The 15,791-nt window shown below is 41.9% G+C and overlaps 1 protein-coding gene across 2 annotated transcripts in view; it reads right to left on the bottom strand.

The window, feature by feature from the left end:
• Positions 1–13,689, bottom strand: part of CMKLR2 (chemerin chemokine-like receptor 2) — a 33,826-nt gene extending 20,137 nt beyond the window's left edge. Inside the window, exons 1-2 of one of the 2 annotated variants that reach the window (XM_015541011.2) lie at positions 9,965–10,116; positions 5,432–5,509 (exon numbers count right to left, since the gene is read on the bottom strand). The gene's annotated coding sequence lies outside the window, so the exon portion shown is untranslated. Of the gene's footprint in view, positions 1–5,431; positions 5,510–9,964; positions 10,117–13,649 lie in introns of those variants that run through there. The other variant, XM_007089952.3, reaches the window with a different exon arrangement.
• Between the last annotated feature and the right edge of the window lie 2,102 nt (positions 13,690–15,791).

Raw genomic sequence — 15,791 nt, forward strand, 5'->3', positions numbered from 1 at the left:
AAACTGGAGCATGTCCAGAAAAGAGAGAACAGGATGGAGGGAAAGCTTAAAACTGTATCATGTTGAGGAACACTGAATGAATTGGTGGAAGCTATTTATTCTGGAAAAGAAAGAACAGGATAACCTTTTTTTAATTTATTTTTTTAGTAATCTCTGCACCCAACATGGGGCTCGAACTCACGACCCCAAGATCAAGAGTGGCATGCTCTTCTGACTGAGCCAGCCAAGCGCCCCTGGGTAGGATCACTTTTTCAAGCGGGTCAAGGTCTGGTATGCAGATGAGGGAAATTTATCTGGCTGGAGAGCAAAACTAAGGACATGAGAGAAAAAGATATTTGAGCTCAACAGAAGGCAAACTTTCTGAAGACTATAGTGGTTAAAAATTGGCATTTATTCATTTAAAAAATATTTCTCAAAAAAAATTATTTTTTAATGTTTATTTTGATTTATTTTGAGTGAAAGAGAGAGAGGCAGAGAGAGAGGGAGAGAGGGCCCAAACAGGCTCCATGCTGTCAGCGCAGAGCCCAACGCAGGGCTCGATCTCACCAACTGTGAGATCCTGACCTGAGCCGAAGTCAAGAGTCAGACGCTTAATTAAACCAACTGAGCCACCCAGGCACCCTTTATCAGAAAACATTTTTTAAAATATTTATTGAGCATCTGCTATGTGTTGTGGGCCCTGAAGAAAGAGTAGTGACTGGTGGTGAACAGAACCCGTGGAGCTTTCATACTAGTACAGAACTGGGTCAGATGATGGCACATTTCTCATACTTGGAGATGTTTAATGAGGCAACCACAAACTGAGGATTTTGTGGGAGGACACCAGGAATTCAGTGTGACTGGGCTTGATGATGTCTAAAGTCCCGCCAACCCTGAAACTCTCTGTTTGGGTTACTCTAACGTCGTACCGGATACAGTTCGATGGCTCTCCTGGCCATTGGTCAGAATGTACAGTTCTGATTCTGTGGCTTAGTGGTAATTTCCCAATCAATGAATATATGCTGTGCTGCCTTCACTAAGCGTTCTTGGAGGGGTGGGGTGGCATGAAGGATAAAAGGAGAGGACAGTATAAAATTTCTTTCGCGTGTAATGTACTGTGAAGGGAAACACTTTTCTTATTTCTCATTTTGACTCCCAAAGATGTGACTGCCATGTCTATTTCTTTTCATCTGTTGCAACTTGCCATTTTTTGTTGGGGAAATGGGAGTGCTCCCTTTACAAACCAATTTCTATTTTTTAATCTCTTTGGAAGAAGGTGAAGTAGGGGCACCCGGGTGGCTCAGTCAGTGAAGTGTAGGACTCTTGATTTCAGCTTAGGTCATGATCTCACGGTTTGCGGGACTGAGCCCTGCGTCAGGGACTGTGCTGACAGTGTGGAGCCTGCTTGGGACTCTCTCTCTCTCTGCCCCTCTCCCACTCCCTCTCTCTCAAAATAAATGAATGAACATTAAAAAGAAAAAGAAAGAAAGAAAGACAGTGAAGTTAGTATGGCTAAAGATCACAGAATTGTAGTCTATTAAAGTGAAATGAGATGTCAGAGACAATTTAAATCTACTCCTTTCGTTTTATACATGAAAAAAACGTAAAGTGGAGCACTTATAAATATCTGAATGCTGAGGAGGATGGGTCGAAATAAATACCTAAATACTAAAGACAGAAGCACTAATATTACTAGGATTTTAGGGAGAACATTTACTTTGGGCCAAGAAAGTTTTATAAAGAACCATGCAGGACTTCTAGAAATTACAAAGTTAATATTGAAATTTATGTTATTGGATGCATAAAATAATAGGGTAGACTCAGCCAAAGGGAGACTGTAAACCTGAAGATATATCTGGGGGCGCCTGGGTGGCTCAGTCAGTTAAGCGTCTGACTCTTGATTTTGGCTCAGGTCATGACCTCATGGTTTCATGGGTTCGAGCCTCTCTCTCTGCCACTGCAGAGCCTGCTTGGGACTCTCTCTCTCCCTCTGTCTCTGCCCCTCCCCTACTTGTGCTGTCTCTCCCTCAAAATAAATAAATAAACTTAAAAAGAAAAAAAAAGAAGATATATCTGAAGCAGGTACCTAAAATGTAGCACAGAGAGACAATAAGATGGAAAATAGGGGAAAAGGCTAAAAAATAAAAGGCGAAGAGGAAAAAGCCCTAACATATTATGGAATCAATGTTGCAGAAGGGAATGAAGCCTTGCGTTAACCAGGTGGTTAAAAGTAGGACCACTATCAAAGTCTAGGTTATATGTGGGTGTTTTGATCATCTAATAATAGGATTATAAATAATGGCCATAGTATTCCTGATCAGGACAAAGGATGACTGATTTGGGGATAATTCAATCTGGCGATTCTCAGAGGTACCAAATGTCTTCTGGAGAGGAGAGGATACATATTGTTCTGCCGTGATAGCATCCACAGACCCGTGTGCCTTCAATTGAGGAAGAAGGGTCATTTTTGAAAACAGGATCCCTGGGGCCTTCACCTAAATACAGAACAACTCCCTAAAAGAATAAAATCAGAAGGACAAAAACTCATTCTAGAAGGAAATCAGGACCATGATTCTAAGACCTTTCGTAAAATTATGAAATGCTTGTAAATTTCTCATATTGACCGTGTTTCTGTTATTTGCTATTCTCTTCTAGCGAGTAACAGTAAAAGATTGAAGATAAAACTAAATGTTTGTGGAGCAAAGAGTATGGCAGTTGGAGAGATGTGCAACAAGAGAAGTGGGCAGAGTCAGCTATGGCGGGAGCAGAAGGTGTCTGAGTTGGTGGGGCCCCTCAAAGATAAGGAGAGAAAAGGAGCTGGTTCGAGCCTGGCTCTGAAGCTGAATAGCAGAAAAAGACCATGGAACTCTCCAACAATGTAGTCACTGCGGTCTACATAACTTTTTGTGCCTTAATACATTCGTTCAGTTGTGAAGTGACCCTGTAGGTAGAACCTTCTTAGGAAGGCTATTAGTAACTCAAAAGCTTGGTGGAGTTATGTTGCTGGCAGTATGGTACTCCAGCTACTCCGGATATTTTTAAAGCACTTTTCACTACAAAACCTCTAAAAACACTAGATTAAACAGGGGCACCTAGTGGCTCGGTCAGTTAAGCATCCAACTTCAGCTCAGGTCATGATCTCATGGTTTGTGGGTTCGTGAGTTTGTGGGTTCGAGCCCAGCATCGGGCTCTGTGCTGACAAAGTTTTATTTATTTAAAGCTTATTTATTTATTTTGAGGCAGACCGTGCACATGCAAGAGGGGGAGGAGCAGATAGAGAGACAGAGACAGAGAGACAGAGAGAGAATCCCAAGCGGACTCTGCACCATCAGTGCAGAGCCCGATGTGGGGCTCAAACTCAGGAACCGCGAGATCATGACCTGAGCTGAAATCAAGAGTTGGACGCTTAACCGACTGCGCCACCCAGGTGTCCCCAAAAATCATCTTTTTAAATGTATGGCTGAACTGGCAAGAAAGAAAGGAAAATTCTTAGTGGCCTGAACTGAAATGGAGGGATCAGGAATCCAGAGAGACATCAAAACTGTAGACTGTCCCATGGCTTATGCAACCTTTCCTTTGTTGTCACCACCATGCAAAGCTCAGAATATATAATGTAGAACCTGGAAATTTCCTTAAATGCCTGGAACCAATAAGTCTCCCAGGTTTTGGTGAGGGGCTCTGTCTGCATGTTGGGGGCACACTTTTCACCTCTGCTTTAGCCTCTATTTTCTGCTTGCAGAACCTTCAAGGTCATCCAGAGGTGAAAGCTTAGGGCCTTTTCCTGGCTTTCTTGGCCATGCACAGAACCCCGGGCATGAGCATAGCCTATTCTTGCATGTGGCCTTCTGGATTCTCAGGTACACATCAGAGCTCTTCAAGGCCTCTCTGTATGTCTCATTCCTCAGTCTTTCTTTTAAAGCTTTTGGTTAGTCTAATGCTTTCCCTCCACTGGTGTCCATCACCTCAGGCAGCTGAAAAGCTAAGTAACTGCCTGTTATTATTTTTGACAAATGCTTCTGGGGAAAAAGCTTTTCACAGTAGGTGAGCTGACTTAGGTCAAATATAGATAGTCTTGCAAGTGAGTTTTTCCAAGAAGCCACCAGACAGGTCATAGAACAGTTCTCTGGGGATGAAGCTTTGAAGGATTTCCACAACTGCTTTCTATTCCTTTCAGTTGCTGCCTGGCTGCTTGCTAGTCTTCATGGAGAACGAATGCAGGCTGCTGGTTTTCAAGAATATTGCAAAGCAGGATGAGACCAGGGCAAGTTAAAAATGCCACACAGCTCACTTCTTTTACTGTGATTGAGTAGTTTTGAATTTTGTTGTTTTTGTTTGTTTTTATGTATCTTTATTTAAAAAAATTTTTTTAATTCATTTTTGAGAGACAGAGAGAGACAGAGTGCGAGTTGGGGAAGGGCAGAGAGAGAGGGAGACACAGAATCTGAAGCCGGCTCCAGGCTCTGAACTGTCAGCACAGAGCCCCCTGTGCAGGGCTCGAACTCACAGAACTGTGAGATCGTGACCTGAGCCAAAGTCAAGACGCTTAACCCACTGAGCCACCTAGGTGGCCTTGTTTGTTTGTTTATTTCAATTTTTTTAATGTTTATTCATTTTTGAGAGAAAAAGAGAAAGAGACAGAGCGCAAGCTGGGGAGGGGCGGAGAGAGGGAGACACAGAATCCGAAGCAGGCTCCAGGCTCTGAGCTGTCAGCACAGAGCCTGATGCGGGGTTCAAACCCACAAATCGTGAGATCATGACCTGACAGAAATGGGTTGCCTAACCGACTGAGCTACCCAGGCACGCCACCCCTTGTTTGTTTTTTGGGTTTTTTTTTTGTTGTTTTTATTATTTTTTTTAATTTGCATCCAAATTAGTCAGCATATAGTGCAATAATTATTTCAGGAGTAGATTCCTTAATGCCCCTTACTCATTTAACCCATCCCCCCTCCCACAACCCCTCCAGTAACCCTCAGTTTGTTCTCCATATTTATGAGTCTCTTTTGTCCCCCTCCCTGTTTTTATATTACTTTTGTTTTCCTTCCCTTATGTTCATCTGTTTTGTCTCTTAAAGTCATCATATGAGTGAAGTCATATGATTTTTGTCTTTCTCTGCCTAATTTCTCTTAGCATAATACCCTCCAGTTCCATCCACATAGTTACAAATGGCAACCCCTTGTTTGTTTTTAATGAACACTCCCAGATTGTTGCAAGCTTTTGGGTAAATATCAGAGTTATGTAAAAGTTGAATGTGACCATTTTGCCAGCTTCTTGTTGCTTTGTGGAGGAGAGAACTTTCAGAGGTCCTTACTCTGCTATTTTTGCTCATGTCACCTGAATAAGGAGTTTGAATAGGCATATTTTGTGCATATGGGAACCACGTGCCTCAAATAGCATGGTGTTCTTTTAAAAATTAGGCTTATGGAATCTAAGAATAATAATGTAGCCCACTTACTAGTTAAGCTCCTATGGAAACACACGTAGTTTTCCACCACCTTCTTCTCCTTCCTAAACTTGCTTTAGTTGTAGAGACCTATAAAAGTGAATGAATGAATAAATAAGTGAATCAATCAACCAGTCAATCAAATTTGTGACTCATCAGAGGGTCCAGTTTAGGGACTTAAACACAATGAATATTCAAGGAATGATGCTGAATCAAAATATATAGGCTCAAAATAGGCAAAGTTGACCAAATCTGTATTATATTTTATCCTACACGTAACAGTAGCAAGTCTGTAGCTTTATATTTATCTCATATGCACTTGTGGCTCCTATATTGAAGATTTCCCACTTCCTTTAATGTTTATGGGATATATCTTAGTTTGAGTGGAAAATGAGCACTATCATATAGTTTTAGCAGTGAATTCTTTCTATTAAAGACAGGGGAAAAAGGACAAAGGAGGGATAGAAGAAAGTAGGGAGGAGAAAGGAAGATACCCCTGTCCCTTTGTCATGGTGGTGGCCATTGACAAATTTTGAAAGCATTTGACTAATACCTAGCAGAGGTAATTCTTTTCCATCAGAAAACTTATAACTAGCTCAATTGAGGGACATTAGTTAAAGAAGCTTGTCTGGAAATAATCTGAAAAGATCCTTGTGTCTCATGTCTTCCTTAATTTGTTATAATGAATGAGTCATAATATTTTAAGAGGATTAGAGCTGCTTATAATGAGTGCTACATTTAAGGGACTAAAGAAGCTTTAGTAACAATATAATATAATGTGATTATGGTACAACATAATATGATGGGACAAGATAATATGATTCTTTCATTTCCTGTTTTCACTTGCAAATTACAAAAAAAAAAAAACCAACAAAGCAGCTTTTTCTTTCATTCTTTGTTAGAGAAGAAAACGTGAAGGTTAAATAGTATCTGGCTATGTATACTCACACACACAGATACTGTGTTAACTCAATTTTAAATATGTGTAATAAATTTGGTGTAATAAATCATTTTATCTCTTTACTTCTCTAAGACTCTCCTTTATTAATAATGAATATAAAAGCAGGCCTTCAATGGCTTTCTAGCAAAGGTAGTGCATATCTTAAAAAATTACTTTATCTGTATTAATACTTAAAATCATCGAATTAAAAGCAAACTGTGTTATTTTCCTCAGTTCTTGTGACATTAAGTCACAAGACTCAAATTTGAAAAACACTGAAAAATAGGAACGTTCTTCAAGACATCAGGCCTGGTCTGATTAGTCTTTGTCAAGGAAAAACAAATAGAAAGATAGTTCCATGTTAAAAGAGAAAAGAGGGGCGCCTGGCTGGCTCAGTCAGTTAAGGGTCTGACTCTTGATTTGGGTTCAGGTCATGATCTCATGGTTTGTGAGTTTGAGCCCCACGTTGGGCTCTGCTTCGGATTCTCTCTCTCTCTCTCTCTCTCTCTCTCTCTCTCAAAATAAATAAATAACCTTAATTAAAAAAAATTTTTTTAAGAGAACAGAGCGGCGCCCGGCTGGCTTTCAGTAGAGCATGCAACTCTTGATCTGGGGTCATGAATTCAAGCCCCACATTAAATGTAGAGCTTTCTTTAAAAAAAAAAAAAAAAAAAAAAAAAGACAGAGGGGCCTGGGTGGTTTAGTTAGCTGAGCGACTGATTCTTGTTTTCAGCTCAGGTCATGATTTCACGGTTTGTGAGTTTGAGCCCCGAGTTGGGCTCTACGCTGACAGTGCAGGGCCTGCTTGGGATTCTGTCTCTCACCCTCTCTCTGTGCCCCCCCTACTCTCTCAAAATAAATAAATAAACTTTAAAGAAAATGGGGAAAAAAGATAAAAAAAAAGTAATCTGTGACTAGTGATGAAACATTTTTTTTGTTTATCTTTTTGTGTTTGTTTATTTATTTTGAGAGAGAGAGAGAGAGAGCACAAGCAGTGGAGGAGCAGAGAGAGAGAGAATCCCAAGAAGGATCCCAAGCAGGCTCCAACTGTCGGTGCGGGACCTCACGTGGGGCTCAGACCCACCAACGGTGAGATCATGACCTGAGCCGAAACCAAGAGTCAGACGCAGGTGTTCCTATCTTTTTTTTTTTTTTTAATTGAGGTATACTTCTGGCACAGTCTAGGTCCCCTTTCCAGGTAAAATGTTGCCCTAGCTCCTGGGGAGCCATCAAGAAACAACGTCCAAAAAAAAAATTAAAAAAAAAAAAAAAAAAAAGAAACAGCGTCCAATTAGCAGCCCTTCAGGGACTGCTGTTACTACACAGAGTTCCCTTCCCAGGGCCATGCCCTTCTAGAGTGGCTCACCTCCAGTGATGGCTGAAATGGAAGTAGGAAGGCCTGGCTATCATGCCCCAGTGGGGGATAATTCTTACGGGTCCATTTTAGCTTCCCAGGTCCACCTATGGAGACGGTCCTACCTTTGCAGCTCAATTTCTCCCCCTGCCCAGTTGTCTCTCCACCTTCTACACACAGGAATGGATCCTAAGGGCACAGCCTCATATCCGATCATTAAGCTGTCCCTGAGTCTTCTTTTAGAAGAACCCAAACTATGACACATGATAGACATCAGACAACCTCCAAATAAGGAACTTTTTTTTTTTATGTTCTGTTTTCTTCAAAAACGTCAATGTCATCAAAGACAAAGAAAAGCTATGGAAATGTTCCAGATTAAAAGACTAAAGAGACATGGCAAGTAAATGTAACATCTGATGCTGACTGCATCCTATACGAGAGAAAAATAAAAGGCCCAAAAGAACATTATTAGATCAACTGACAAAACTGGAACATGGATTAGAGGTTGGCTGACAGTATTGCATCAACTTAAATTTCCTCTAATTATTAATATGCAATGGTTATGTGGAAGAATGTCCTTGTTCTTAGGAAATAGACACTAAAATATATAGGTAGGGGCACCTGGATGGCTCAGTTAACTGTCTGACTTCGGCTCAGGTCATGATCTCGCAGTTCGTGAGTTCTAGCCCCACATAGGACAGCCTGCTTCAGATCCTCTGATTCCCTCTCCCTCTCTCTCAAAAACAAATAAACATTAAAATATATATATATGAGGAGAAGGGGGCATGAGTTGTGCAACTTCCTCTCAGGAAAACTACATGGACGCATACACAGAATATAAAAACAAATGGAACAAAATTTTAACAATAGGTAAAAGGGATTTGAAAGAATTCTTTGCCATCTTCTTGCAAGTTTTTTGCAAGCTTGAAACTATCTTCAAATAATACATTTAAAATACATAAATAATTATAGGTCAACCAGATACAGCAAAATGTTAGTCATCAATCTAGATTATAAGTATGTAATTGTTCTCTGCACGATATTCCTTCAACTGCTCTGAATGTTTGAAATTTGTCATCATAAAAAATTGGAAAAATACACAGACTAGGATATTTGTTATGGCTCAAGTATTTAAGGCTTGCAAGACTATACTTTTTGGAGCATGATGTACTGATTTCAGATAGGAGCCACAAATTGAATGGTTAATATATCTATGATTAAATGAGAGAATACATATCAGCATGCCAATTAGACGCCCTTGTCTAAAGTAGCGCTCTTTAAAAATTTTTTGTCAGTGTTTATTTATTTTTGAGAGACAGAGAGAGACAGAATGTGAGCAGGGGAGGGGCAGAGAGAGACACACACACAGAAGCTGAAACAGGCTTCCGGCTCTGAGCTGTCAGCACAGAGCTTGACTCAGGGCTCGAACTCACGAGCCTTGAGATCATGACCTGAGTCCAAGCAGGCACTCAACCCGACTGAGCCACCCAAGCACCCCTAAAGTAGCACTCTTTAAATCATTATTTACCTCTTCACTCAAGGAAATCCCATTAGATATACAGTGTAAGCTCTGAGTCCCAAAACTCTTTTTTTTCTTTTTTCAGTTTATTTATGTATTTTGAGAGAGACAGAGAGAGCACAAGTGGGGGAAGGACAGAGAGAGAGAGGGAGAGAGAGAGAGAATCCCAAGCAGGCCCCAAACGGTCAGCTCAGAACCCGATGCAGGGCTCAAGCCCACAAAACCATCAGATCAGGACCTGAGCTGAAGCCAAGGGTCAGACACTCAACTGACTGAGCCACCCAGGCACCCCAAAACTGTCTTTTTAAATTCTCCGCTATATCCTTAGTTGCAAGAACAATTCCCAGAACATGGAACAGGCCCAATAAATATCTGTGGAAAGAACGAGTGAGGAAGAGCTTAAATAAAGATGATTTTGGTATAGTTTAATAATTATACCTACTAACCATGAACTCCTGTCATTATGGTCAACATGAAATTTGGCTTTACTTGTTTGGCTTACTTTCTCTTTCTTATTACAGGTTGGGAGAATCAGAATTCTGAAATTGTTTCAGCAACCCAGTAGTTTATCTGGATAAAGCTGAGCCAGGGAAGCTTGAGGTAGTGTTGCTGGGCTCCGGGAGGGAGCAGCAGAGCCTTCAGGAAGCAAGCCCGTTGGGAGATTAAGTGTATAGAGTGACCTTGAGGAACGAGGTGCAGCTGCTCCTGGGGACCTCGGAGGGAAGGACTCACCACACAGGACAGAGCCGACTTGAATCCCGGAGAGCTGATGCTCCACCACGCGTGGAGGAACGAAGTCAGCCGGCTACAGGAAGCCATGCGTCGGAGAAGATAGCTTAGTTCTTAAGCAAAGCATCGACACTCACTCAGTAAGGCCAGAAATAAATAAAGCTGCGGGAGACGGCTCAGCCAGGAGTCAGAATGCAGAAATCAGGACTGGAGCAAGACCCGAGAGGAGCCTAAACAGATGTGGAAATAGAGTGCAGTAGCCTGGCAATCAGTTTCGTCTTATTTGGATGTTTGCCCACGTGGAGCTGGGTGGAAGTGTTAACCACAAAACAACAGCCTTCCCATGATCAAGACCTCCCAGCAAACCACTGGGGCTTGCTGATGGTGCTGGTGGCTAACAGGGGCTCAGTCCCAGCTGGCAAGTGTCACCCTGAGACACAAGCTGCTGTTGTTTGAGGGCACCCTTTACATTTTACTTGACTGTACTGTACTTAACATTTCTACTCCCAGCTCCGAGTTGAGGCAAATTGACCAGAGTATAACCAAGAGCCTTTTTAATTTTTCGTCTTTATCCCCCTGCCCAGTACCCTCCCACCTCATTTTCAAATCTAGAAAGCTGATTGCTCCTTAGGCAACTTTTATTTAAAATCATTTGTTGCGGCGCCTGGGTGGCTCAGTCGGTTAAGCGTCCGACTTCAGCTCAGGTCATGATCTCATGGTTCATGAGTCTGAGCTCCACATTGGGCTCTGTGCTGACAGCTCAGAGCCTGGAGCCTGCTTCGGATTCTGTGTCTCCCTCTCTCTCTCTGCCCCTTTCCACTCATGCTCTCTCTCTCTGTCTCTCTCTCTTAAAAGTAAATAAACATTAGGGCACCTGGGTGGCTCAGTCGGTCAAGCATCCGACTTCGGCCCAGGTCATGATCCCGTACTTCATGGGTTCGATCCCCATGTCGGGCTCTGTGCTGACCAGCTCAGAGCCTGGAGACCTGCTTCAGATTCTGTGTCTCCCTCTCTCTCTGCTCCTCCCCCACTCTGTCTCTCTGTCTCCCCAAATAAACATTAAAAAAAAGTAAATAAACATTAAAATAATTAATAACAATAATTTGTTTAAATTTATAATTAAACATAAAATTATCTTTTCAATTATGTAATTAAATTTAAAATTATTATTTTATATTGAATAATAAAAACGTATCCTTTTAACTAACAGACCCAGCAGATATCTAAAGTGTTTCCAGGGTGACATCTTACTGTTTAAAAAAAATACACACACTCCTCAACCTCATGACACACTGGAGTGAGAATTAAAATCAATACAGTGGTCTTAATACAGAACTATACCGTGAGACATGATTTGTAGGTGCCCGGAAAAATATGATTTATGGCTGGGTTTTATTTCAGATACCTTACCCATTTACAGTGATAGTACCACATAATGTTTCTTCCATTTTCTTCTTCGATCTATTTCATTAGAAAATACCCAACCCGGGGCACCTGGGTGGCTCAGTCGGTTGAGCGTCCGACTTCAGCTCAGGTCATGATCTCATACTCTGTGAGTTTGAGCCCCGCGTCAGGCTCAAATGTGCTGACAGCTGGGAGCCTGGAGCCTGCTTCAGATTCTGTATCTCCCCCTCTCTCTGCCCCTCCCCTGCTCATGCTCTGTCTCTGTCTCAAAAATAAATAAAAACCTTTAAAAGAAAAAAAAGAAAATACTCAACCTAGTGACACCTGTGTGGCTCAGTTGGTTGAACGTCTGACTTGATTTCGGCTCAGGTGATGATCCTAGGGCCGTGAGATCGAGCCTGGCATTGGGCTCTGCACTGAGCATGGAACCGGCTTGAGATTCTCTCTCTCTCCCCCTGTGCCAACTCTCTTTCCCTCACACACTCTCTCTCAAAAGAAAATGCTCAGCCCACTGGCCTGAAAGAGGACTTTACTAAAGAAGTCACCGGTGTGTCCAAAAGCTAAGTTACTGGAGGAGGAGTTATAACTCCAAAAGCGGACTAAATTAGTGTACCAGCAAAGCGAAGGCTTCACTTCCGTGGATTAATGTACAGTTTTGCAGTAAGAAAATTCTGGGGGAAAAAAAAAAACTATTTTAATTTTATTACAAAATTTATGAGTTTTAGTTTAGTATTTATTTATTTTTTATGTTGAATTACATATAAGGAAATGTCCTAATTTCTTCAGGATTTAGGGCCTGTCAGGAGCAACTGTGAGAGACATTGAAAGGGGAAGAAAGATTCTCAGTGTCTTTCCTATCTGGTGTGCCTTCTCAGCTTCTCTCTGCCTGTCGCTGTCTGAGTGTTTGACAATTGCACACATTGTCAACAGCTTAATACAAATGATCCTTGTCCGTAGAAATATGAATGAATTGTGTCTACTGGAATGCAGTTGATTATTGTCCTGTGAATTACTGATCAGTTTTGCCAGTTTTGCGACTGTTTCTAAATTCATGTCAACATTCCTGATGGCCTATATATGCATGATACTTTGAATTCTCATTTCAACCCATGGTAACATCTCACCGAGCCCATCATTCATTAATGAGTTAAAAAAACAAAAAACAAAAAACAAAAAAACCTTGTGACACGTTAATTTTATGTGAGTCACGATTTACCTGTTTAAAAAATTCTCTTTTCATAGATCTTTAGTCCAAAAGTGTTGCTCCGACCTTGGGAGGACAATGAAGAAGGAGGAGGATGGAGGCGTGGTAAGGTTTTTAAAAAGTGTGTATGAAGTTTCTTTCCGGTCCACTCAATTTCCAAGACCTACATTTACCTTCCAGTCCTAGGATAATGATGGGACTAAACATCAAGGTGGGGAAGCACTTCCTCAGAGGGGTGGGGGGCTCAGTGAATTCCAGGCAAGTGGGGAAGGGCTTCAGAGGAGAGAATTCTGATAGCACCCAAGTGTGGCACTGCGGAGGCAAATTCTTTCTTTAGGGATCCCAGACTCTCTTCCCTGCACCCCTATCTGTCCTCTTTAAAGACTGTGTATTAGAAGCCAAGTCCCTAATATGACTGTTGGACTCGAGAGACCGAAAGCGAGATTAATAGAATTGCTTTGCACAGCCAGAACATTAACAGAGTATTCAAGAATGTGCAGCCTTCCTTTTATCTCTCTCTCTCTGTCTCACTTTTTTTTCCACAGACTGAGGCCACTTTAATCGCTGCTGCAGCTACTCAAACAGAGGAAGAGAGCCAAGCTCATGCTCTAGCCATCCCCAAACTCTAAATAAACTGGTGAGATGTGGCGCTTTGCCGGATCAACGCTGCAGTTTGAGAACACGGCAGGCCTTCCTTGGCCCGAGGACACTTACCTGGCTCACCATCGTGGGATGAAGAGAAGTCACAGCAGCCCCCAAAGACACTCCAGTTATGCCTCATCTGTCACTGCCCTCGCCCTCCACTCTCCCTCGGGACATCTAAATATATCAAGGGTGTTTATATGTAGAGTTGAATTCTGGTTCTATGTTTCCTTTCCAGTCTGTCTTCTTTCTCTGTCACCCTCATCTCTTTAGTTGTTAAACTTCCCTCTTTCCCACCAGGCCCTCTTCATCTTGTGCTTTGGTGAAATCCACAAACCATCATAAGCATTTCTGGGCAGTATTTTATGGTAGTTAAGGACTAGGGCCCTGGAGTCAGACAGACCCTGGTTCCAAACTGCAGTTCCACTTATTACCTACCTGTGTGGCCTTGCGAAGTTAGTCAAAAGTTCCAAGCCCCGATTTCTCCATCTGCAAAAGAGGGATCATAATAATATCTACTTGATTGGGTAGCTGTGGGGATGAAATGAGGCAATCACGTGGAGCTCGGTGTCTGAAGCATAGTTATTTGTCACTATTATAATTGTTTTCCCTAGGCCTCCAGACCTCTAAATCCCATCTTCCCTCTATTTCTAGTGTATGTCTATTTCCTATTGTCTTATTTGTAAGTACTATTTCACATTTGTTCCCAATCCAACGTAGAAACTGGTAAGGTTTAGGACATCCTACCCAATATATGGCACCTTGGCATATTAAATAGCTTAAGCTGAAGGAGTTTGAGAAACAGCAGCAGCAGAAAGGACTCTCTGACCTCCCTTGTCTCCCTTGAAGCAGGTCATAGGAGTCTCACGTGACAGATGCCCTCCATAGACCCCGAGGAAAGGGCATCCTTACCTCCAAGGAAGTAGGGACTCTGAGAAGGATCTGAGCAACAAACCTTGCCATGTTTCCCCCACTTTACTCTCTCCGCTCACAACCCTTCGTCTTAACACATTCTCAGAGGTTCTCATTTTTGGTCAGGATAAAAACACTCCAGTATAACGGTTTCCTCAGGTCTTCGTTTCCTTATGAAGGCTCCCGAGTCATGCCAAACTTGTATTAAGCAATCTGTATGTTTTTCTCTCAATATTCCGTCTTTTGTCGCAGGGACCCCAGTTGAGAATTTAGAAGGGGAGGAGGAAAAGATATTTTTTTTCCTCCCCGATAATGGCAAATCAAAGACAGTGGTCCCACATACCACATCTTTTTTTTTTTTTTTTTTTAATTATTACAGCCAACTTCAGTTTCTTCATCTGTGATCTGGGGAGAAACCCCATCGAGAGACCACGGCTGGGTTGTTTAAACAATTATAACAAGATACCTTCTGTACAGATGTAGCTCTCACAAACACGGTGAACATTCCTAAAAACCCACCCGACTTTCTGCAAGAAGCGTGGCAAGCACCAGCCCCACAAAGTGACACATTACAAGAAGGGCAAGGGTTCTCTGTCCACCCAGGGAAAGCAGCATTATGACAGGAAGCAGAGGCTAAGGTGGGCAGACTGATTTTTCAGAAAAAGGTTAAAATTACAAAGAAGTGCTGAGGCTTGAATGTGTTGATCTCAACTGTAGACGGAAGAGAATGCTGGCTATTAAGAGAAGCAAGCATTGAAAGCGATCTAGCTCTAGGGGCGCCTGGGTGGCTCAGTCGGTTGAGCGTCCGACTTTGGCTCAGGTCATGATCTCACGGCTCATGAGTTCGAGCCCCGCATCATGCTCTGTGCTGACAGCTCAGAGCCTGGAGCCCGCTTCATGCTCTAGGTCTCCCTCTCTCTCTGCCCCTCCCCTGCTGATGCTGTCTCTCTCTGTCTCTCAAAAATAAATAAACATTAAAAAAATTAAAAAAAAAAAAGAAAGTGATCTAGCTCTAAATGTCATATTTGTTTTATTATGAAGATGATATAATCTTGAAGTTATGTTCACTTAAAAAAAAAAAAAAAAAAAAAGAGGGGCCCCAGGGTGGCCCAGTGGATTGAGCGTCTGACTCTTGATTTTGGCTCAGGTCACAATCTCAGGGTCATAGGGTCAAGCCCCGTGTCAGGCTCCGAGCTGAAAGTGCAGAGCCTGCTTGGGATTCTCTCTCTTCCTCTCTCTCTGCCCTTCCCCTGCTTATGCTCTGTCTCAAAATAAATAAACAAACATTAAAAAAAAAGAAGAAGAATAGGGGTGCCTGGCTAGCTCAGTGGGTAGAGAGCATGTGGCTTTTGATCTCCAGATCATAAGTTCAAGCCCCACACTGGGTATAGAGTTTACTTAAAAAAAAAAAAAATACACAGGATACATATGTGTCTAGCACAGTGCCTGGTTTATAGCCAAGAATTGTGATATATCATTATTATTATCTTACTTTATTAATCTTTGAATTAGGGTGTATTATGAAATAATTCACATAACTAGCATGAACTTTGTTGACAGGCTGCAAATTCTTAGGCTTCCAGCTAATGTAATGATCACAGGCTGTAATCAGAGGGCTCATTTGATATTATTCAGGATTGGTTTAGCTAACATTTTGGATTTATGCTT

This window comes from Panthera tigris, chromosome C1, assembly GCF_018350195.1.
Source record: "Panthera tigris isolate Pti1 chromosome C1, P.tigris_Pti1_mat1.1, whole genome shotgun sequence".
In the NCBI taxonomy this organism is placed as follows: domain Eukaryota; kingdom Metazoa; phylum Chordata; class Mammalia; order Carnivora; family Felidae; genus Panthera; species Panthera tigris.